Genomic DNA, 21722 nt, shown 5'->3' with positions numbered 1-21722 from the left:
TTTGCTTATTTCATTTGTTGTGTAATCATAAATAGATGTTTTGCCTTTTTTTCCCCAAAACCATTACTCAGAATGTGTCTGTCTCCTTGACACATACAACCATACCCTCGCTTTATGAAAAACAAATGTCGCATGTGTATTGTGTGTATTTTTATACTCAAAACAACAGATTATGAGTGGCATGCATTAAGTCTGGATAAGTGATCGTAAACTTGCAGTGCTAATTTCTTACAAGCCCACATAATCCATTTAGTATTTCACTTTATCATTGTGTGTAACGTCCTAATGCACAGGTTCACAAACTCGGCCCTCAGGACCACACACAGTGCATGTTTTTCACGTAACCCAGTAGAAACACAGGTGTATGAATTACTCACAGACATATGTTAAAAGGTTCACAGGTGGAGCTAATTATGTCACTTGTGATTCTGTGAGGAGACCTGCAAAATATGCACAGTGTGGGTTCCTGAGGGCCGAGTTTGAGAACCTGTGTTCCCAAAAAACACTCCTCAACATATAATATGTTAGCCTTGAGGAATACATGTGTCCCTATGTGTGATGCACCATCATGTTTAAGACACACAAACTTACTGTAATCAGGAATAATTTATTTCCTAATGTTTGATGCTGTAAACTTGATGATGTGTAAGTAAATACACAGTTTGCCACACATATACATTATTATACACATTCTTTGATTTTTGTGGTAAAAGTACATATTTGTTTGTTTCAGCATCATGTGTAAAAACATTCTTACTAATTTTTAACACACACAAACATGTCCCAACAATACTGACATTCATTTTGTCAATGTTTTTAAAACAAAACAAAGCCAACATATTACAAGCTTTTTACACAACTCAATTGTGTTCTTCTTGTAATGTTGTATAGAGAAGAAAGCTAAAATATGTATCAATAACATTGTAATTTGGATTGTCTGCAGGAAAAGAGAATGATTGGATTCTAGAAAGAGTAATGATTAGAAAAAAAATCAAGTGGTCAGTTTACTTCCTGCTAAAGACATTCTGCCTGGCTGGCAATTATTGGGTCTGCAGGAAAAGAGAATGATTGGAATCTAGAAAGAGTAATGATTAGAAAAAAATCAAGTGGTCAGTTTACTTCCTGCTAACATGTATGTGTGGCTCCATCAACATTTCCCTCCTCCAATACCAAACAAAAATGGTAAAGAATAAATGTGCGTACAAATTTTATGTTTTTGTTTGTACCACTTATAATTAATGATGTTGAAAAAATTGTCAAGGAGCTAAGTGTTATATATTTTTTGCCAAAAATACACTTACTAACTATTTTGAGTTACTTATCACAAATGTCTAACTTGTATTTTTTTCACGTTTTTTTTGGTGGCTGCTTGTCCTACCCTTTGCCTTTAGCACTGTCATGTTGTCGTGCTCTGGTGGAGCGTCTTGGTGGTGATGAGACTGGCGTGATATTTGGAGTAGTCGTACCAGAACTGCTGCTTGTTTGCTGTTGGTGCATGCATCTGAGTGTTTCATTCAGGTTAGTGAGGGTGGCATTGAGTTCACGTGTAGCAGCATTTTGATTGTCTACTATTCGGAATAAACTTTCATTAATCTTTTGATTGTTTTGAAAAATGCTCATATAACTTTGCTGTTGTCTGTGCTGTTCTTCCATTATGTGCTGTAAGTTGCCCATGACCTGTGTAATGTCTGTACGCATGAGTTCCATGGTATTGCCTATTCTGGTTGTTTGTTCATTTTGTCTACTCAGATTTCTTGATATTCTTCTGAGGTGAGATGGTAGGCTTGCAAACATTTGTGTCTGCTTACGCAGGCAATCTTCATTAGTGGCCTGCTGTCTAGCCCAAATGGACCAAAACACCTGATCAGGGCCTTGTGTTCCTGGTATTGTTGGGCTGTGTTGTGGTGGTGGTGTGCTTTGCTGTGGTGGTGTACTCACAGGTGCTGGGGGGCTCATTCCTTGCATTAATGGCTGCATTTCTAAGATGTTTGTCTCCTCCATGTCACTGTGTTGCTGTTGTTGCGGAGGGATGCTGTACCCAGGACTAGAAGCTGAAATGTTAAACAAATCTCCGTTAGCTATCCATATGTTTGAGAAATGTAAACAAATCACTACACATGGAACACATGTCATTCACTGTTGCTTTCAACTATTCTGCCTAGCAACATCATCACTCATAGCTTAAATACATACATATGCCTGTTTGTGGCAAATGTGTCTGGTTACTTAATTGTGAAAACAAACACTTTAGTTTTATTGTAGCTCACACATACTCCACCATAAAAACACATTGGAATACATAATGTGTTACCTTATAGCTTTGTTCAAACAAACATAGTAATGTTTTTATATGTATTTTGCAATGTTACCTCAAACACACATGTGAAATTTGGAAAAACAACCTTACTTTTTGCAATAAAACCAACATGCTTTTTTGTTGCAGCATCTTACACACAATGTCATACTGTATGGCTCAAGTGGACATACATATCTTTACTGGATGTGGACAAGGCCATTTAGCTTGGATTCCATTTCAGCTTTTACTTACTGCGGTAAGCATTTAAGTTTTTGATGTGTTTTGTGTGGTTATGAAATATTTTGATTACGTTCTGAAATTTTTCACATTTATTTCAGTTTGATACTCACAATCAAGATGAGGGGAGTGTGGATGACGTCTTGGAGGTGTGTCCAAAATTTGGAGTGGGGGGACAGAACATACGGACGATAATCTTCGTGGCGGGGTAGCCTGATGTGTTTGGGCCGGGACATACGACCTTGCTTTCTTTTCGGCCACAGGTTTTTTTGTGGTGATGTCTTACAGAAGTGCCACTTCTGCTGCTCCATACTTCTTTTGATGGACCTTTTAATTAAAGTGCAATTTTGTTATGGCCATTCCTTTACAAGCATACCCTATACTACAATGGACACTTTACCTGCTTCCGCAGCGTCATCATCATCAGATGTGATAGGAGTTACTGGCCGACGAGTAGTACTGCTTTTTTCTAACACTGTATAAAATTTAAAAAAAAATGTTTTTCATGCTATTGTGTATACATCCACCCATTATGCTTATAAACATTTATTCTTTTAGAAATGCTTGGTTTTTATTTATAAAAAACATAAGGACCAGAAATACAAAAATAAAAAACAAAAAAATAAAAACATTGTCCAATACACATATGCACTATGGCAACATCAACACAGGAAAACATGTACAGGACACTGACAAAGGCCACAAGTTAAAGGAAAAAACAAAAACACACACATCTTCATTTTGTATTGAAAGGATAAATATTACAGATGCAATATATAAATTGCTCTGTGATGTGGCACTCCAAAGACACTGTCAAAGTCAGAAAAATATCACGCTACACACTGCCATATTTGCACCTCATGCGAGTGCCTGTTGCACGTTCATGAGCCCTGCCGTGCGTGCACATACTCGCCGCTGCGGGCACCCGCAGGCGCGCGGTGTGCGCATTTACGGTAAAGTTTATGTGCGTCTAGCGGGCGACTCGTTCGTTACATATTTTAACTATATAATGTATTTTGTAGATCATGGTCCCCTTGATAGATTCTGAAAGTTTAGTTAATATAGCATGTTCATGGACAAAGAGATCCCTCTTTGTTTGATACGAAGGGTCAGACATGGGTCATACAGTGGTGTTTAGTATCCATCGGAAGAGTATTTAATTAGCAATATTCCGGTGTTGGTTTGAAGCAGATTAATCGCTCGTGCGAATAGTTATGGACATAAGAAGTTTATGTACATTTACTATTATTTGCACTTACTTATCCATGCGGCGGGAAACCTAGTTTCCCACCCACCTGAGCAGTTGGAAATGGTCTCAGCCCACCTGTATGAATCAACCTATGACCTTTTGTTATAATACGAAGACGAATTCCTGTGTCCAATGAACAATGAGATTGTAGAGACCATTGAATTGTATTGTGTGTGGGGCATAAATAGACAAGCCGATCATATCCAGCTCACTCTCTTCAACGGTTCTCATTGCTGATAATCGGGAGCTGGATATCGAGGCGCATGCGATCGTTCCCCTTGTGCGTAAGTTTTCTCCGCAATCATATTGTCTTTATTGTTATTGCGAGCCATATCTCTCTCTCTCTCTCTCCTCCTCTTTCTCTCTCATTTTCCCTTAAACGTAATTGTATTGTATTGTATTTCCTGTGTAGTTATCTGGTTAGTTAGTCTGTGTTATATTGTAGTGTATGACTTGTATTGTATTATTCTTTTCAAGTATAACATTTATATAAGGCGTTAGACCCTAAGCCCAGTATTTGTGTATTTCTTATAGTGTTAAGTATTCTCAGAGCGTCGGTGACGCTCGAACAGCTTTTGAGTTAATAAGGTTACACTGTGTTGCATCTACACTCTATCATTTCACTAAGGTTTTCCTGTATAATACATTGTTCATGGTTTACATATAAAGGTTTAACATTTGTGAGCGTTAGCGCCGCTGGTGATCTCCTCGTGGTCCCGAGCGTTCGCTACGCTATAGCGAAACATTACGTTAGTCGGCAGCCAATAGCGTGCCTGTCTGTGATCTCTTGGCCGTGAGCGAACGTGACGCTTGAGCGTCTCGACTACGGCTAAGCGATCGTTACGCAACGTGCGTACCCTTACGGTATTCCATACGTCAATAGCGTACAGTGTTCTTAGACCTCTTAAAGGGTTTTAAGTAAGATAAATATTTAGCTTTGTCAATTGGCGGCTCGTCCATCCTTCACATATCTGCACTAGGTAATTTCAGCAGACATTATCCATCAGCAAAGGGCGGGAGGTCATATTCCTCGTAGTGCTGTCTGGATAAGCGTCTGCTTTGCTTAGTAAAGGGTGCTGAGGGAATCCGGAACCGGAGGTAAGAACAAAACGCTAGTGTCTTTTAAAACTGTTTATTTCTGTCTTGCGTACGCACACACGCATATCTGCATTTCTTTTATTCGTGTATTTTCATATATCACTCTCCTGTTTGCCATTTTATAATTGATAAACGTGCTAAGAGAGATTTGTCGCTATTTCATAGTTAAAGTGTAAAAGTAATACATTAAGGGATAAAGTGCAAAGCACGCACGCAGCTCTACCTAAAGATACAAGGAGAGATTGGTGTGGTGTTCGGTAGATGATCGAGGATCATCTACATTGATAAACGTGTAAATTGTGTTACGGTGGATATTTGCTTTGCGTACATGTGTCTCTAACAAAGGGTGAGACTCGCGTACGCAACTCAATGGCCGACGCACGGAGCGTATATTACGTAACGGAGCGTCCGGATACGCCCACGTAACTCAAATCACACACTAGTGTTATTGTAACAGGCGAAAAGGTGGCAACGCGATAAATAGCGCAAATCGATTTTAGTGTCCGAAATTTAGACTAACAGATCCTTCTCCAAATTTACAACACATCTGGTCTAAAGGAAAGAAAATTTCTGCGCAAAAATAGAAATAGAAACAAAAGTGTACATGTGATGAGTGAGTGTTTTGTATATATAAGTTTATACAATTTTTGAGGTTGAACCACAAGAAGTCGAGTTCTCGCAGGGTACATGCATGTAAGTGACGTACATGGTGGCTAGGGAGGCATCCCTTGTTAAACATAGAATCTGAGCATTAGAGTATAGCAGACCAGGAGGTCACACTGTAGCACAGACCAGGAGGTCCAGAACAGACCAGGAGGTCCAGGTACAGCAGACAAGGAAGTCCGCTATAAATAGAGAAAAGAGCACAACCCAGGGGGTTGGTGCAGAACCCATATAGGCCATTAAAGCTCATGCTGAAAGAATTCGCAGCCGAAATTTTCGATTCCACTGGTCGCTCTGCACATAAGATTAGTTGCTTATGTGCTGAACGATTGTACCGCACGTAATTGTGTGCATTAGTTAAATCTGACCAGTACCATTTGTGTACGAAACGGGTCATAAATACTATTTGTACATTCTGACGTGATTTGTGTAATTTTTTATTTTCTAAAGGGAAGTTCGCTGGTCACTCAGGAATTGTCCAACAACCAACAGTTACTGGAAAGGGTTAATGCTCTGCGGATCACACTCACATGTTCCAGTAAACAAAGGTTCATAGGGGCCCTGGGTCGAGTACGCCAGCACCAGGGCAGTGTGTAGGTCGTATTGGTCGGCGTGGGCGAGTGAGTGGGGTACTCTGTAAACCGCCACCGTCAGCCTATCTTGAACATTTTGGTTTTTGTAAGGGTTAGCTGAAGAAAGCAACGCCTACAGGTATGGGGGCCAATTGTTCAGGTAGGGGGCGATCAACCTCGGTTCGGGTTGATTCAGTAAACCGACCAGTCGGGTCGGCAAGGTACGTAATGTGTGAAAAATACGGTTCACACACAGAGGTTTTATGTGATGAATGGGAGAGAATGACGGTACATGACGGGGAGAAATTCCCAAGAGTAGGTAGCTTTAGCCCAGAAGTGTTACAAAATCTAAGGAGGAGGATATGTCTCATTAAATCAACAAAGAGACGAATCAAACATTATGATTATTTGCAGTTATGGCAACAGGAGGGTGAAATACAGAGAGGATTGGCTCAGGCGGCGGGATCTAACCCTATCAAGAAACTGATAGCCACGGCCCCGCCGCCACCATACATATCAGGAGAGAAATTGGTTGCGGAGAATGACGCATTAGGGTGTAACAAACAAACACTTAGCAACTGTGTAAATGTTAATAAGTTAACCAATGCAAGTATTAACCCGTGCAAGTTGTACCCTGTTTTGAACTTTCCCCAGGAGTGTGATCAAGAGGACGAATCGGCAACAATATCGGCGCTCTCTCTAGCAGCCACCATATCAGAAACTACAGTAGGCACGGCCCAACCCTTAAGATTAGTAACAAAGGCCCCTAGCGGAGGGACAGGTGAGGTCGTATCTACGGGTAAGTACGGCACCATACACTATGCTGAAACCATTTCACCACAGGCTGTAGAATCTACACAGAATGATGTTGCTAGACTTAATCCTGTTAGGGTGATAGCTGTTCCAAATGGGAAAACAGACACCACAGGAGTCACTCCCATTAGGAACATTGCCATGTATAGCCCATTTTCCCGAATGGAATTAAGAACCATAGTGTCTGAATTCCCTGACCCTAGGAAAGACTTAGTTGCTAGCCAGAAATACATCAGAGACCTAGGGAACACTTTAGAGCCCAATAACAAAGACTGGCAGGTATTGCTGAGGGCTTGTTTACCCTCCAATGTCGACTCGGCTCAATTTTTAGCTGACTGTGGATTGGATCAGGATGTACCTCTTACAGATGTGTACAACAAAGACAATGTAAAAAGGATAAGTGTACAGTTAAAGGAGTATTTCCCAGCTGTAGTTAAATGGAACAAGATATTCTCCATTAAACAAAAGGAGTCAGAAACAGCTGCAGAGTATTTTCACAGGGCATTACTAGATATGGCTAAATACACAGGCATAGAGGACATTAAAACAAACATAAACCATCGAGAAGTAGCAGTATCTGTACTAATGGATGGCTTAAAGGAGGCATTAAAGACAAGGGTACAGACCACGCAACCATGTTGGCGAGGTCTGTCGGTGGCTACTTTGAGAGAGGCAGCTGTTGATCACGATCGGAATATCACCAGACACAGGGAATTACAAGGTGATAAGTTAATGGCCGTAAGTATACAGGCCCTGACCACAAGGCAGCCTTTGTATAAATCACCAAACCCTGTGGGTAAGTCAAATGTGGTAACCTGTTATTCTTGTCATAGAGAGGGACACTTTGCACGAGACTGTAAATCGAGAAACATACAAAAGTCTTATCAACCCCCTAGACAACGACACGACACACGACATTGGGAGCAGGGTCCACAGAAACGGAGTTATGAGCCACATGCAGGGGAAACAAAAAGATACCCCCCGAACAGAGACTGGCAAGCCTCTGGTAGTTCCCATTTAACCCCTTCACAAGTAGTTGCTGCCAGCGGGATTCAGGGAGGTCACCATACCGAATAGGGGTGTGGCCATACCTGTAGTCTGCAGCCAGTAAAATTGATTGCAAGTCTTGGAAGTGAACCCGAAATTGCAATTAATGTAGCTGGTAAATCATTAAACTTTCTTGTAGATACGGGGGCGGCCAAATCAGTGATAAATTCGACAGTGGGCATGAGAACCACTGGTAAGACAATTCCAGCCATGGGAGTAACGGGAGTAGTCCAGCATTACCCTGTTAGCAAACCAGCCGAGATTACAATAGGGCCTTTACATACCAAGCATTCCTTTTTGCTGGCTGCATCGGCACCGACTAATCTCCTGGGAAGAGACTTATTGTGCAAAATGGGGTGCGTCATTTATTGTACTCCTGAAGGTGTATTCTTGGACATACCTGAGAATCACGCTCAGGAAGTGCGAGACATGTTAGACTCCCCATCAAAATTAATGACACATACCATTATGACAAATAAGATTCCATCCCAAATAGAAGAGATGACATCCCAGATACCAGAGTCACTTTGGACAAAAGATGGACAGGACACTGGATTAATGGCAAACGTAGCTCCGGTAGTTGTACAAGTAAAAGATGGTAGGATAGCTCCAAAAATCCCACAGTACCCTCTGAAGCAAGAGGTGGAGTTAGGAGTTTATCCCGTAATAGAGCGCTTGCTACAACAGGGCATTCTGGTAAGAACATCCAGCACTGCCAATAGTCCCATCTTCCCTGTGAAAAAGAGTGGGGGGAGGGGTTACAGGCTAGTGCAGGATCTAAGGGGGATTAACAAAATAGTTGAGAGTCAGTTCCCCGTAGTGCCAAATCCAGCTGTCATCCTTATGCAGATCCCTCCCACTGCGAAATTTTTCACTGTCATTGACCTCTGCTCCGCTTTCTTTTCGGTACCCCTACATCCTGACAGTCAATATTTGTTTGCATTTACATACAGAGGAGTCCAATACACATGGACTCGATTACCACAAGGTTTCATAGATAGTCCAAGTATATTTTCTCAGGCTTTGCATGATTGTTTACAGTCTTTCCAACCAGAGAGTGGATCAATATTGATACAGTACGTGGATGATTTACTACTGTGTTCAGATTCATTGGAAGCATCTCTGAAGGATACGAAACAGCTCCTGTTTCATCTTTCAGACACAGGACACAAGGTTTCCAAAGACAAGTTACAATTATGCCAAACTAAAGTAAAATATTTGGGACACTGTCTAACACAAGGACTGAGACACCTGACCGCTGATAGAATTCAAGCAATTAGAGACATGACTCTGCCTCAAACCCAGCAACAGATCAGAACGTTTTTAGGAATGTGTGGGTATTGCCGTAACTGGATCCCAGGATTTTCCATTCTAGCATTACCTTTGCAGGAGATGGTTTCCTCAAACAAGCCTGATCGGATTTCGCACACAGACGAGTCCGAGATGGCATTTGAGAGACTTAAACAGTGCCTAACGCAGGCACCAGCATTAGGTATGCCAGACTATGGGAAACCCTTTGAGCTGTACGGAACAGAAAGTGCTGGTTGCGCGGCAGGCGTCCTAACCCAAAAGCATGGTGATGCCAGCAGGCCGGTAGCATACTACAGCGCTCAGCTAGATACGGTAGCGCGATCCCTCCCCACATGCTTGCGAAGCGTTGCTGCGATAGCATTGCTAGTAACAAAAAGCGAAGATGTAGTGCTAGGTCACAACCTCACAATTCATACACCACATGCAGTGTCAGCCTTGCTAAATTCTGCCCAAACCAGGCACGTCTCATCAGCGCGGTTTACAAGATGGGAATTGGCACTAATGGCCCCCGTAAACATCACCATAAGGAGATGCAGTGCATTAAATCCTGCAACATATCTCCCAGGTGTGCCTGGACAGGCACAAAGGGTGGAGGATGAGAGTAGTGGGGAAGGAGGATTTAATACAAAGGAGGACACACATGATTGTATGGAATATTTGACCCAAAATTTTACCGCAAGGCCTGACATCAGTGACAACCCACTGGAAGATGTAGATCTAACCTTCTACACGGATGGTAGTTGTCACAGACAGTCAGACTCGGGAAACTTGTGTACTGGATACGCAGTCGTAGATGACCAAGGCACCATAGAATCAGAACCGCTAGGCCCACCTCACTCAGCCCAGGTTGCTGAACTGGTCACCCTAACCAGAGCATGTGAATTGGCTAAGGGCAAGTCAGCCAATATCTACACCGACTCTAGATACGCCTTCGGGGTAGTCCATGATTTCGGAGCCCTATGGCGCCTCAGAAACTTCATGACGGCAGCTGGTACACCGGTAGCGCATGCAGCTCACATCAAAAGGCTTCTAACAGCGATACAGGAACCCGACAGAGTGGCTGTTATCAAGTGTAAAGCACACACATATAGCCAGGACCCAGTATCACTTGGTAACAGCCGAGCAGACGAAGCAGCTAAGTTAGCAGCTGGTACCCCCAGACAGACAGACACCACACAATTGATGGTATTTAATACCATCAACACACAGAAGTTGTGTGAAATGCAAAATTTGTGTTCCACACAGGAAAAGGCGGTCTGGAAGGCAAAGGGATATGGCCAGGAGTCCTCAGGACTCTGGACGGATGGACAAGGTAAACCAGTGGCCCCCAGAGCATATCTTCCATGTTTAGCTGAGGCAGCACACGGGCTGACTCATCTGGGCAAGGAGGGAATGTGCAAGTTGGTAAGAGCATATTGGTGCGCCCCAGGATTTTCATCTCATGCGAGTAAGAGAGCAATGTCATGCCTTACCTGCTTGAGAAAGAATATCGGAAAGGCAATACCAACAGAACCATCTCATATCCCACCTACAGGCGGCCCTTTTCAGGTAATACAGATTGACTTTATTCAATTACCCCCTTGTCGAAATTTGAAATATGTACTTGTTTGTATAGATGTATTCTCAAATTGGGTCGAAGCATTTCCTGCGGCCACAAACACCGCTATGTTCACTGCTAAGAAAATTGTGCAAGAATTTGTATGTAGATATGGTATCCCTAGAATAATCGAAAGTGATAGGGGTACCCATTTTACAGGTGATGTCTTTCAAGGAATGTGTAAGTTGATGGGAATTGATAGTAAGCTGCACACTCCATACCGCCCCCAGGCGAGTGCAAAGGTGGAAAGAGTGAACAGCACTATTAAAAATAAACTGAGCAAAGTTATGGCAGAGACAGGATTGACATACATCATCAGAACCACTCCCAGGTCCCCTCTTAATCTGTCTCCCTTTGAAATCTTGTTTGGTCGACAACCGCATGTTATGATTAACCCTCAGGATGATTTGAAGTGTAACAATGAAGTGACTGTAAAATACTTGATTAACATGAGTAAACAGTTAAGGAATCAAAATGATAATTTGAAGTTAGTGATTCCTGAGTTACCAGATAGTAATTGTCATGACATTGAACCTGGGGATTATGTAATGATACGGAATTTTCTACGCTCAGGTTGCCTTATTGATAGATGGGAAGGACCATACCAAGTCTTATTGACTAGCACTACAGCATTGAAGGTTGCCGAGAGAGAGACTTGGGTTCATTCGTCCCACTGTAAGAAGGTTGCTGATCCAGAGAGGTCCCGTGATAAGGAACAGACGGTAGAGGAAGTTGTATCACTGGAGTGTCTGTTCCAGGAGGACTGAGGCGGCACCTGAGCATTGAAAATCATAAGATCAAAAGCAGTTGTCGATTTCCTGTTCCCTTTTATTGTTTTTCTCCACTTCCCATCCCCTCTCCCTCAATTATTTTTTTCCCCTTCTCATTCTTCTCCGTTTCCTCCTATAAGATGGACTTGCCCCAAGAGACTGTGATCCGGATTTTCCTGTTGACCATGATGTTGACCAGAGCAGTCTGTTCCGGCGAGAGTACCATGGAGGTCGAGAGAGGTTCTGGAATGGGTTCTGATGACAAAGATGGAGGCGTAGTTTTCCAAGAACAACTTAACCAACAAGTAAAGGCGAGTATCAGAAAACGATCCGATAGCATTGACAATAGAAGGAATTGTGAAGGATTGTTAGCTGAAGAAAACTGTATCTGTAGGCTCTGTGACAATGTAGTTGAGGATGGGTGCATTAAGAAATGCCAATCCAGTTTTAATATCCACATGGACCGGCATCCCTTGAGTGACTATTACTCCTTAGTGGGTAGTGTGTTAAATCAAACAGATTGTTGGGTATGCTCTCAAGTACCTCAAGGCCATAGCAAATCAGGACTAGTACCATTTCCTTTAACGGTAGGGGAGGTACTTGAGCTAAAGGGTGGGAGACCGGTGCACAGGAGGTTTAATATCTCCAGTCCTCCTAGTTTGAAGCTCCACCAATATCATGTGGATAGATCCCTAATATGTTTTAACATTACCAATCCCCGAAAGCCGGGTAATTGGGAAGTGTCATGGAGTAACCAAACCATGACCTTTTCATATAGAGCAGATAGAATGCCTACAGATACAGAGCTTATACGCCACATAGCCAGTAGAGAAAAATCTTTCCGATATAGGTATACCCTAGGAAGTAGGATTACGAGAGTTGGAGAGGTATCACCAGGATACTGTGCACATATCGTACAAACGGATACGTGTACTAGACAGATGGGAGAATTAGGGGTAGGAGATTTCACATGGAGGATGTGTAATATGGTTATGTCCTACTCCGTCCCATATGTTCTCCCCGATGATGCATATTTCATATGCGGGAGGAAGGCGTATAAGTGGCTTGCCCCAAACTCTGAAGGATTGTGTTATATTGGAAAAGTACTGCCTGAGGTAATGACTGTATCACATGCCAAAATGAAAGATATACACCGTGGTGCCCAAGCTCCTTATACTCACACCCATTACGAGCACGTAGTTAAAAGGCAACTGACAGAAAGGACAGAGCATTCGGCCTCTGACATGATCCATGAATCCACCGGGATTCAGGTTCTACTTGCGTTAGATTTCACTCGCACCGCTAGAGGAGTGCTGAACTATAGATATATCTCTGCGCTTGCAAATTTGTTAGACAATATCACAGAAATGTATGATGACACGTTTAGGTATACTGGAAGAGAACTTCAAGCTTATAAAACAGAACTGGTTCAGCATAGAATGGTTCTTAATTATCTCACAGCAGTGACAGGTGGATATTGTGTCACACTGGCAACGCAGTACGGCGTGAAATGCTGCACATATATTACGAATAGTACCGAGGACCCGGTCGAGGTCATAGACCAAAAGATGGATGATATTCTCCAATTAAAGTGGGAATTTCGCAGGAGACACAATCTCACCCTTGCTGCTGTGGGTAATGAGCTGACTGGTTCGGTGTCATGGTTGAACCCGCGAAATTGGTTCTCTGGTTTAGGAGAATGGGCTCAAGGAGTCATAATGGATGTAGGGAAGTTTCTCCTATGTATCTTAGGTGTTGTCATATCGATTGGCTTGATATTTAGATGCGTTCAGGCTTTAACGAAGTGCAAACGTAGTACCAGGGTAATGAGTCTAAGGAGTGAGGAAATTGTAATTCCAATGGATTTGATTTATGACCCAACTGTAGAAACAATGATGTGATGAAAATGCGATTATACGGTCCGTTTCTTTCACCTGTTTTTCCGGTTTTTCCAAGGTAAAAAGACCCACTTTTGACGAGGAATTTGATGATCCTGTATACAGACAACTGATGGATTAAAGAAGAAGTTTTGACAACCTTATACACAGATATTTGATGAACTATGCCATAGACCCCCAGTTTCCCTAGAAATTTTAAAATTACGCTAGCCCAACACTTTTGTAAGTCTATGGACATTGACAAAGCTTTTTGCCCACACCTTTTGGCAAAAGCCCAAAGAAGACTGCATTCAACAGACACCGAACAAGACTTCAACCGACAAATGTTCATTAACCTGACATAGAATACCACTGCATTTACCATAAGTGTTCTTTATCTTCATCTCTACAACCTTCAGGTAATGACACACATAGTCGATAGGGAATACAGGCACAGATATCAGCAATCACATATTCCCCCATTCATGTATCATCAACTAAAATGTGCTCCCCCATTTTGTTGCAACCAAAATCCGAAAAGAGCTCGGTAAAGTTTGACAGCCCATCCACAGACCCGTACCGCGGGATAAGAAGGAATCCAAATGTATACTTCGCAATACCTCGAAGCTTGATTTAAAACACGTACGGCACGATGATACATGACCCCCCAAACATGGATTCATACACACATGCTTCTGCTATCTCACTAGGTCATACCCTTTTCCTACCTTCTCCTCTCCTCCCCTACCCAACCATAGAAATGTATTTACACTTGACATATTTTTCTCTTTTTGAAATGTTTTAGGAAGTGGCAGTTATTGTTGACTGCCAAAGGGTGGACTGTCAAAGTCAGAAAAATATCACGCTACACACTGCCATATTTGCACCTCATGCGAGTGCCTGTTGCACGTTCATGAGCCCTGCCGTGCGTGCGCATACTTGCCGCTGCGGGCACCCGCAGGCGCGCGGTGTGCGCATTTACGGTAAAGTTTATGTGCGTCTAGCGGGCGACTCGTTCGTTACATATTTTAACTATATAATGTATTTTGTAGATCATGGTCCCCTTGATAGATTCTGAAAGTTTAGTTAATATAGCATGTTCATGGACAAAGAGATCCCTCTTTGTTTGATACGAAGGGTCAGACATGGGTCATACAGTGGTGTTTAGTATCCATCGGAAGAGTATTTAATTAGCAATATTCCGGTGTTGGTTTGAAGCAGATTAATCGCTCGTGCGAATAGTTATGGACATAAGAAGTTTATGTACATTTACTATTATTTGCACTTATCCATGCGGCGGGAAACCTAGTTTCCCACCCACCTGAGCAGTTGGAAATGGTCTCAGCCCACCTGTATGAATCAACCTATGACCTTTTGTTATAATACGAAGACGAATTCCTGTGTCCAATGAACAATGAGATTGTAGGGACCATTGAATTGTATTGTGTGTGGGGCATAAATAGACAAGCCGATCATATCCAGCTCACTCTCTTCAACGGTTCTCATTGCTGATAATCGGGAGCTGGATATCGAGGCGCATGCGATCGTTCCCCTTGTGCGTAAGTTTTCTCCGCAATCATATTGTCTTTATTGTTATTGTGAGCCATATCTCTCTCTCTCTCTCTCCTCCTCTTTCTCTCTCATTTTCCCTTAAACGTAATTGTATTGTATTGTATTTCCTGTGTAGTTATCTGGTTAGTTAGTCTGTGTTATATTGTAGTGTATGACTTGTATTGTATTATTCTTTTCAAGTATAACATTTATATAAGGCGTTAGACCCTAAGCCCAGTATTTGTGTATTTCTTATAGTGTTAAGTATTCTCAGAGCGTCGGTGACGCTCGAACAGCTTTTGAGTTAATAAGGTTACACTGTGTTGCATCTACACTCTATCATTTCACTAAGGTTTTCCTGTATAATACATTGTTCATGGTTTACATATAAAGGTTTAACATTGTGAGCGTTAGCGCCGCTGGTGATCTCCTCGTGGTCCCGAGCGTTCGCTACGCTATAGCGAAACATTACGTTAGTCGGCAGCCAATAGCGTGCCTGTCTGTGATCTCTTGGCCGTGAGCGAACGTGACGCTTGAGCGTCTCGACTACGGCTAAGCGATCGTTACGCAACGTGCGTACCCTTACGGTATTCCATACGTCAATAGCGTACAGTGTTCTTAGACCTCTTAAAGGGTTTTAAGTAAGATAAATATTTAGCTTTGTCAACACATTACCACTATATGAGCCAAAACAAAATGTAGCAATTCTTTTAAAAATTACACTGCAGTGTGGTGTCACGGTACAAATACAAGCAAAAAATTATCAAAGAAATAGTGTTATTTTAATTAAATAATTAACATTATCTAATAATGACATTACACATGTAAGTGGTTTCCAAACCACTTTCCAGTACTCCAGCCTCTAACATGACAACCACTGTTTTTTAAACATTGCACATGGATCACTTAAATATAAAACATAGTCACAATTTTTAATTAAAAAACGCCCAAAAGGAAAACATTATTGCAGGACAATTCAGAGACACACCAAGTCCAAACTACACATGCAAAATATCTGTCTGAAAAACACATGACATACAATAAAGTAAGATGTTACATTGGCTTTTGTATAAAACATTAACCAAAACAATGTATTTGCTGACACACACTTGAAGATGGGAGTAATATGCAACGTCACATGACACACATTTAAAAAAAATAAATAAAAAAAAAATCATAGAATGTAAATGCAAATACACATGCTCACCATTCTTCCTCGGCCTATCTGAATCCCGGACATGGGTTGCAGAGACAACTTCTGGAGGTATTACACTCCACATGGGCTCCTCATACTCCAGATATCTTGCAATATAGGGCTGCCCACCACCGGTTTTCCGAGCCTCCTTGGCCATTTTGGACTTGACACGTCGCTTTATGTCATAGTACCGTTTGCGGCACGTGTCCTCCGTCCGCTTGACCACTCCATCACTATTCACAGCAGCAACAACTTTCGCCCACAACACCGTCTTCCTCAGTATTGGCACCTTGGCGGACTCAGGGCCAAATAGCTGCCTCTGATACTTCATCAGCTCACGCACCAATGCCACATTTTCAGCAAAACTAAACTTTACATTCTGCCCAGTCTTAGTAGTGGTGCGTGGCTGCGGAGCACTCTGACTGTCACTATCACTTGAGGCTGCTGCAGCAACCTCACCCACCTCCTCCACCTCACTAACACTCACCTCCTCCACCTGACCAACCTCCTCCCCATCACTCACACCCTCCACCTCACCCACCTCTGAGTCACACATAATTGTGTGTCTAAACAGTTAACACAGGAAAAAAAAAGACAAACAACACACTCCTCCACTACCACTACACAACTCACACACACACGCACACAAACACTGACAAGGGACTATAAAGAAAAATAACTTGGACTAAAAATGAGACAAAACCACAAAATACAAGACAACAAGAATGACAAGACGACTTTCAAACACAATACCACACTCAGAAATCGCTACCAACACTCCTCACAAACCACAAATTCACCTACCTCCACAACACAACCTCCCTCCTCCTCACCACTAACTAAACCCACGAGGTGCGGACAGTTTGGGGCGTATTTATATGGTTGCGCACAGACACTCCTACCATCTGAAACATATCCAATCACGAACGGGGATGAAAATCGAAACTGAAAGTGAAAATGCGGCTGCGGGGAAAAAAAAACCCTGCCGCGTTTAACTTAGGAAAAAAAACAGCAAATACAACAAAAACACGTATGCAAACGACAATGACGGCCGTAAATGTGCCAAAAAAAACACGTCTGGCATCGACATCGGAAAACATGACAACCATAAAGTCGACTGCTTCGTAACTTTGCGTATATGGATTCAAAAAGTTGCATGAAAATGCACCCAATACAAAACGAGTTTAAACACTACACAAACCGACTCAAACACGAATATTAGCAAATATTGCCCCAGGTCAGCAAGGCCGTCACCAAACAAGACACTACCTTTAAAAGGGAGAGCTTCCATAGCTTTCTTGGAGTCGGCATCAGCATTCCATTGATGAATCCACAGCGCCCTCCTGGCCGAGACCGCCATGGCATTGGCCCTTGATCCCAAGAGGCCAATATCCCTCGCCGCATCCTTTAGGTAATCTGCAGCGTCCTTGATATAACCAAGAGTCAAAAGAATGTTATCCTTATCAAGGCTATCCATGTCAGAAGCTAAATTATCAGCCAACTTAGCAATAGCACTACTCACCCACACCGACGCCACAGCAGGCCTGAGCAATGCACCAGTAGTAACGAAAATGGCCTTCAATGTCATCTCCTGCTTGCGATCCGCTGGATCCTTGAGGGCAGCTGTGTCAGGAGACGGAAGCGCCACCTTTTTGGACAGTCGGGAAAGAGCCTTGTCCATATTGGGAGACGACTCCCATTTCTCCCTGTCGTCAGAGGGAAAAGGATATGCCATAAAAATTCTCTTGGGAATCTGCCACCTTTTGTCAGGCGTCTCCCAAGCCTTCTCACAAAGAGCGTTCAGTTCATGAGAGGGGGGAAACCACCTCAGGTTTTTTCCCTTTAAATAAACAAACCCTCGTATCTGGAACAGGGGGTTCCTCAGAGATACGTAAAACATCTTTAATATCCACAATCATGTACTGAATACACTTTACCACTTTCGGATGTAAACTGCCCTCATTGAAGTCGACACTGGAATCAGAGTCTGTGTCGGTATCTGTATCTGCCATCTGGGTAAATTAACGTTTTTGTGACCCTGAGGGGGTCTGTACCTGAGACAAAGTGTCCTCCATGGATTTTCTCCATGTTTGTGTCTGAGAACCAGATTTATCTAGCCTCTTAGACAACAATGCCACGTTTGCATTCAATGTACTCAACATATTTACCCAATCAGCAGTCATTCCCAAATCTTTCTCCGCGCCCCCAGTAACCTCCTCCTGGGGAGGAACACTCAGCCTCAGACATGTCGACACGCAGTACCGACACACCCACACTCACACCGGGCAAAAGGGGACAGACCCACAGGTAAGCCTGCAGAGAGAATTGCCCAGACCCACAGGTAAGCCTGCAGAGAGAATTGCCTGTGACCCCCCCCTTCCGTTTTACTCCCTGTACTTGTAAGGAGAAGTGGAGGTTCGGGCCAGCTTCTCTGCAGCGGCTGTGAAGATATAAAATGGCGCTGGTAAGCTGTGCGGTTAAGCCCCACCCCTTCCCAGTGCGCTGTAGTCCCGCTTAAATGTAAATTTTTGTATACTGGCGGGGGTATCGTACACGGTGCCCGGGCACCGAATATGCATCTCTTGCCAGTGAAAAGACCCTCAGTAACTTGCTGTCCAGGGCGCTCCCCCCCCCCCCAGCGCCCTGTACCCTGTGAGTGCCGTTGGTGTGTGGGAGCATGGGGCGCAGCGCGACCGCTGCGCTGTACCTCCATTTACTGAAGTCTTCTGCCATCACTGAAGTCTTCTGTTCTTCTAATACTCACCCGGCTTCTTACTTCTGGCTTCTGTGAGGGGGGTGACGGCGCGGCTCCGGGAACAAGCAGCTAGGCGCACCAAGTGATCGAACCCTCTGGAGCTAATGGTGTCCAGTAGCCTAAGAAGCAGAGCCCTTAACTCAGAAGAAGTAGGTCTGACTTCTCTCCCCTCAGTCCCACGAAGCAGGGAGCCTGCAGCCAGCAGGTCTCCCTGAAAATAAAAAAGCCTAACATAAAGTCTTTCCAGAGAAACTCAGTAGAGCTCCCCTAGTGTGTGTCCAGTCTCTCCTGGGCACAGAATCTAACTGAGGTCTGGAGGAGGGGCATAGAGGGAGGAGCCAGTTCACACCCAGTCAAAGTCTTTTAGTGTGCCCATGTCTCCCGCGGATCCCGCCTATACTCCATGGTCCTTTTGGAGTCCCCAGCATCCTCTAGGATGTAAGAGAAAACAAAAAGCCTACAAAATATAATTATAAAAAAAAAAAAAATATATATATATATATATATATATATATATATATATATATATATATGTATATTATTATTTTTTTTGTTTTGTTTGTGCTATACCCCAGTGTACTATACAATTTTTATGTTATTTCCATAAGTATTGTGACACTGCTGGTCAGACTGCAGTATATTATTTCCTAATCATACATGTATTGTGCAACGCTGTTGGTGAAGCTAAACTGCAGTGTGTAATAATTTATATTTCTGACTCATTTGTGTGACACTGTAATCGCCGGTGTGTGATATAAAAAATAATACATATTTTTGACTCATTTGTGCAATACTGTAACTGCAGTGTGATATATTTTGATTTAAATTAATATTTGATGTCATCCCAGTATACAGCCAGGGACTGCAGCTGCTCCGTCCATCTAGGGGTGTTCTGTCAGTCCACCCAAAATAAAAGACATCTTTTTAAAAAATATTTTTTGCTGTATCCTCTCAGTATACATCCCGGCGTGCTCCGTCCATTTCAGGGTGCTGTGTCCATAGCTCATATTCTTATATTATAACTTATTGTCCTATTTTCATAATTCTTATCACCACATTGTGATTAATTAAAATTAATAATATTAATAATAATTATAAATTAACTAAATTTAAATTAAATTAATGTAACTAACCATCTGCATATCAAAGATATTTTTGAGGAACAGAAGAACTTAATCCTAATTTGAAAATCATTTTTAATGGATGATTAGCGAACCTTCTCCATGTCAGAGATATCTTTGAGGAACAGAGGAACTTGATCGTAATTTTAAAATAATTTTAACTAATGATTACAGCATTTAAAAATATATTGTTAACTGTCACATGTTTGTTGTCCACTGCTGTCGCTTAGCTTAGTCATCCAGCTACCTCAGTGCAACCTTGTGGCCTAAACTGGATAAAAGCAATATTGTGAGCTGTGAGGTGTTCAGAATAGACTGGAAATTAGTGGAAATGAATGTTATTGAGGTTAATAATACTGCAGGAACAAAGACACCCGCACATTCTGTTATTTTAGCTGTTTTTATTATATTAAAAAATCCTGATCCAAAACCAAAACCTGCAAGGGCGGTTTGGGCAAAACCAATACAGATCCAAAACACGAAGTAGATCCAGATCCAAACTAAAACATAAAACCCGAAAAATGGGCCGCCGCTCACCCCTAGTTATTACCCACTTTTGTTTATTAGTGTTCTTTTACTGTTTTAAACCCAATTGTAATATGCAACAGAATATGCTGGCGCTATATCAGATCAGCCCGTTCTGATCGCACTGTAGGAGTAGGTCCTGGGCTGTGCAAAGACTGCACACATATGTAAAAACCAGCCACTGGCGAGTGAGGTGCGAATGGATTTGCAGCTGTCCGCTGAGGTTTTTTTTTAGCAGCTGGGCGTACACATGCGATCGCACACTTTCACGGCAAATATACACTCCCCCTTGTGCTACGGGGCTACAATTTTAGCAGCCTAATGATCAGGTCTGAATCACTCTCTGAAATGTAAATTGCAGTTTAAAAATAAAGCTATCTAACATTTGTGGGCTACATGGAAAAGCGGCCAGTGCTTACCCTGCACAGAAAAAAATATAACCCACCCAAATGTAAATCTCTCTGCACATGTTACATCTGCCCCACCTGCAGTGCAACATGGTTTTGCCCAGTTGCTTGATAATTTGCTTTACTTACAAACATGAATCAGAACCATTACCTAGCGTTGACCTTTTATAGAATTACATTTTTAGCCACATAAATAACGTTCGGATTCTAAGTTGCATGCGCTGCCAATGCTTGACACCATGTGGCAATATTCTACTTCTGCACTTGCATCTCATTTGCATTGTGCATGTGTCCAAATGCACAGAGTTGTGACTAGGGTGGCCAATCCCAGGATCGGACTCGTCGGATCCCGGGATTTGAGGCCAAAAATGCCAGGATTGGAGCCTCCAATCCCGGGATTCATGGGATTAAACTGCACATGTGCTGTATTGTTGTTGTTTTTTTAGTCCGGGCAGTGCCGCTGAGCACTAGTGCCCGGCTGTGCGCGGTGTGACAGCGAGGTCACGCTGCGCATCCCCATATCTTCCCTCCGGCCCACCACTTATACTGAAGAGCCGATCTGCCCTCCAGCCCGCCCGCTCGCCAACCCGCCAGAGCGGAGGAGGCGGTGGCGGCTGAAGAGGTATCTGTCAGTGAAC

General features: G+C 42.8%; 1 long non-coding RNA gene across 1 annotated transcript; it reads right to left on the bottom strand.

The window, feature by feature from the left end:
• Nucleotides 1-717: 717 nt before the first annotated feature.
• LOC134935601 (uncharacterized) lies at nucleotides 718-3045 on the bottom strand. The gene is made up of 3 exons (XR_010180281.1): nucleotides 2934-3045; nucleotides 2647-2860; nucleotides 718-2051 (listed from the first exon to the last, which is right to left on the bottom strand). It is a non-coding gene; the product is annotated as an uncharacterized LOC134935601 (long non-coding RNA).
• Nucleotides 3046-21722: the final 18677 nt, after the last annotated feature.

This window comes from Pseudophryne corroboree, chromosome 6, assembly GCF_028390025.1.
Source record: "Pseudophryne corroboree isolate aPseCor3 chromosome 6, aPseCor3.hap2, whole genome shotgun sequence".
Lineage (NCBI taxonomy): Eukaryota > Metazoa > Chordata > Amphibia > Anura > Myobatrachidae > Pseudophryne > Pseudophryne corroboree.
Note: the sequence above shows the minus strand (reverse complement) of the source record. Positions and strands in the feature narration are given on the sequence as shown.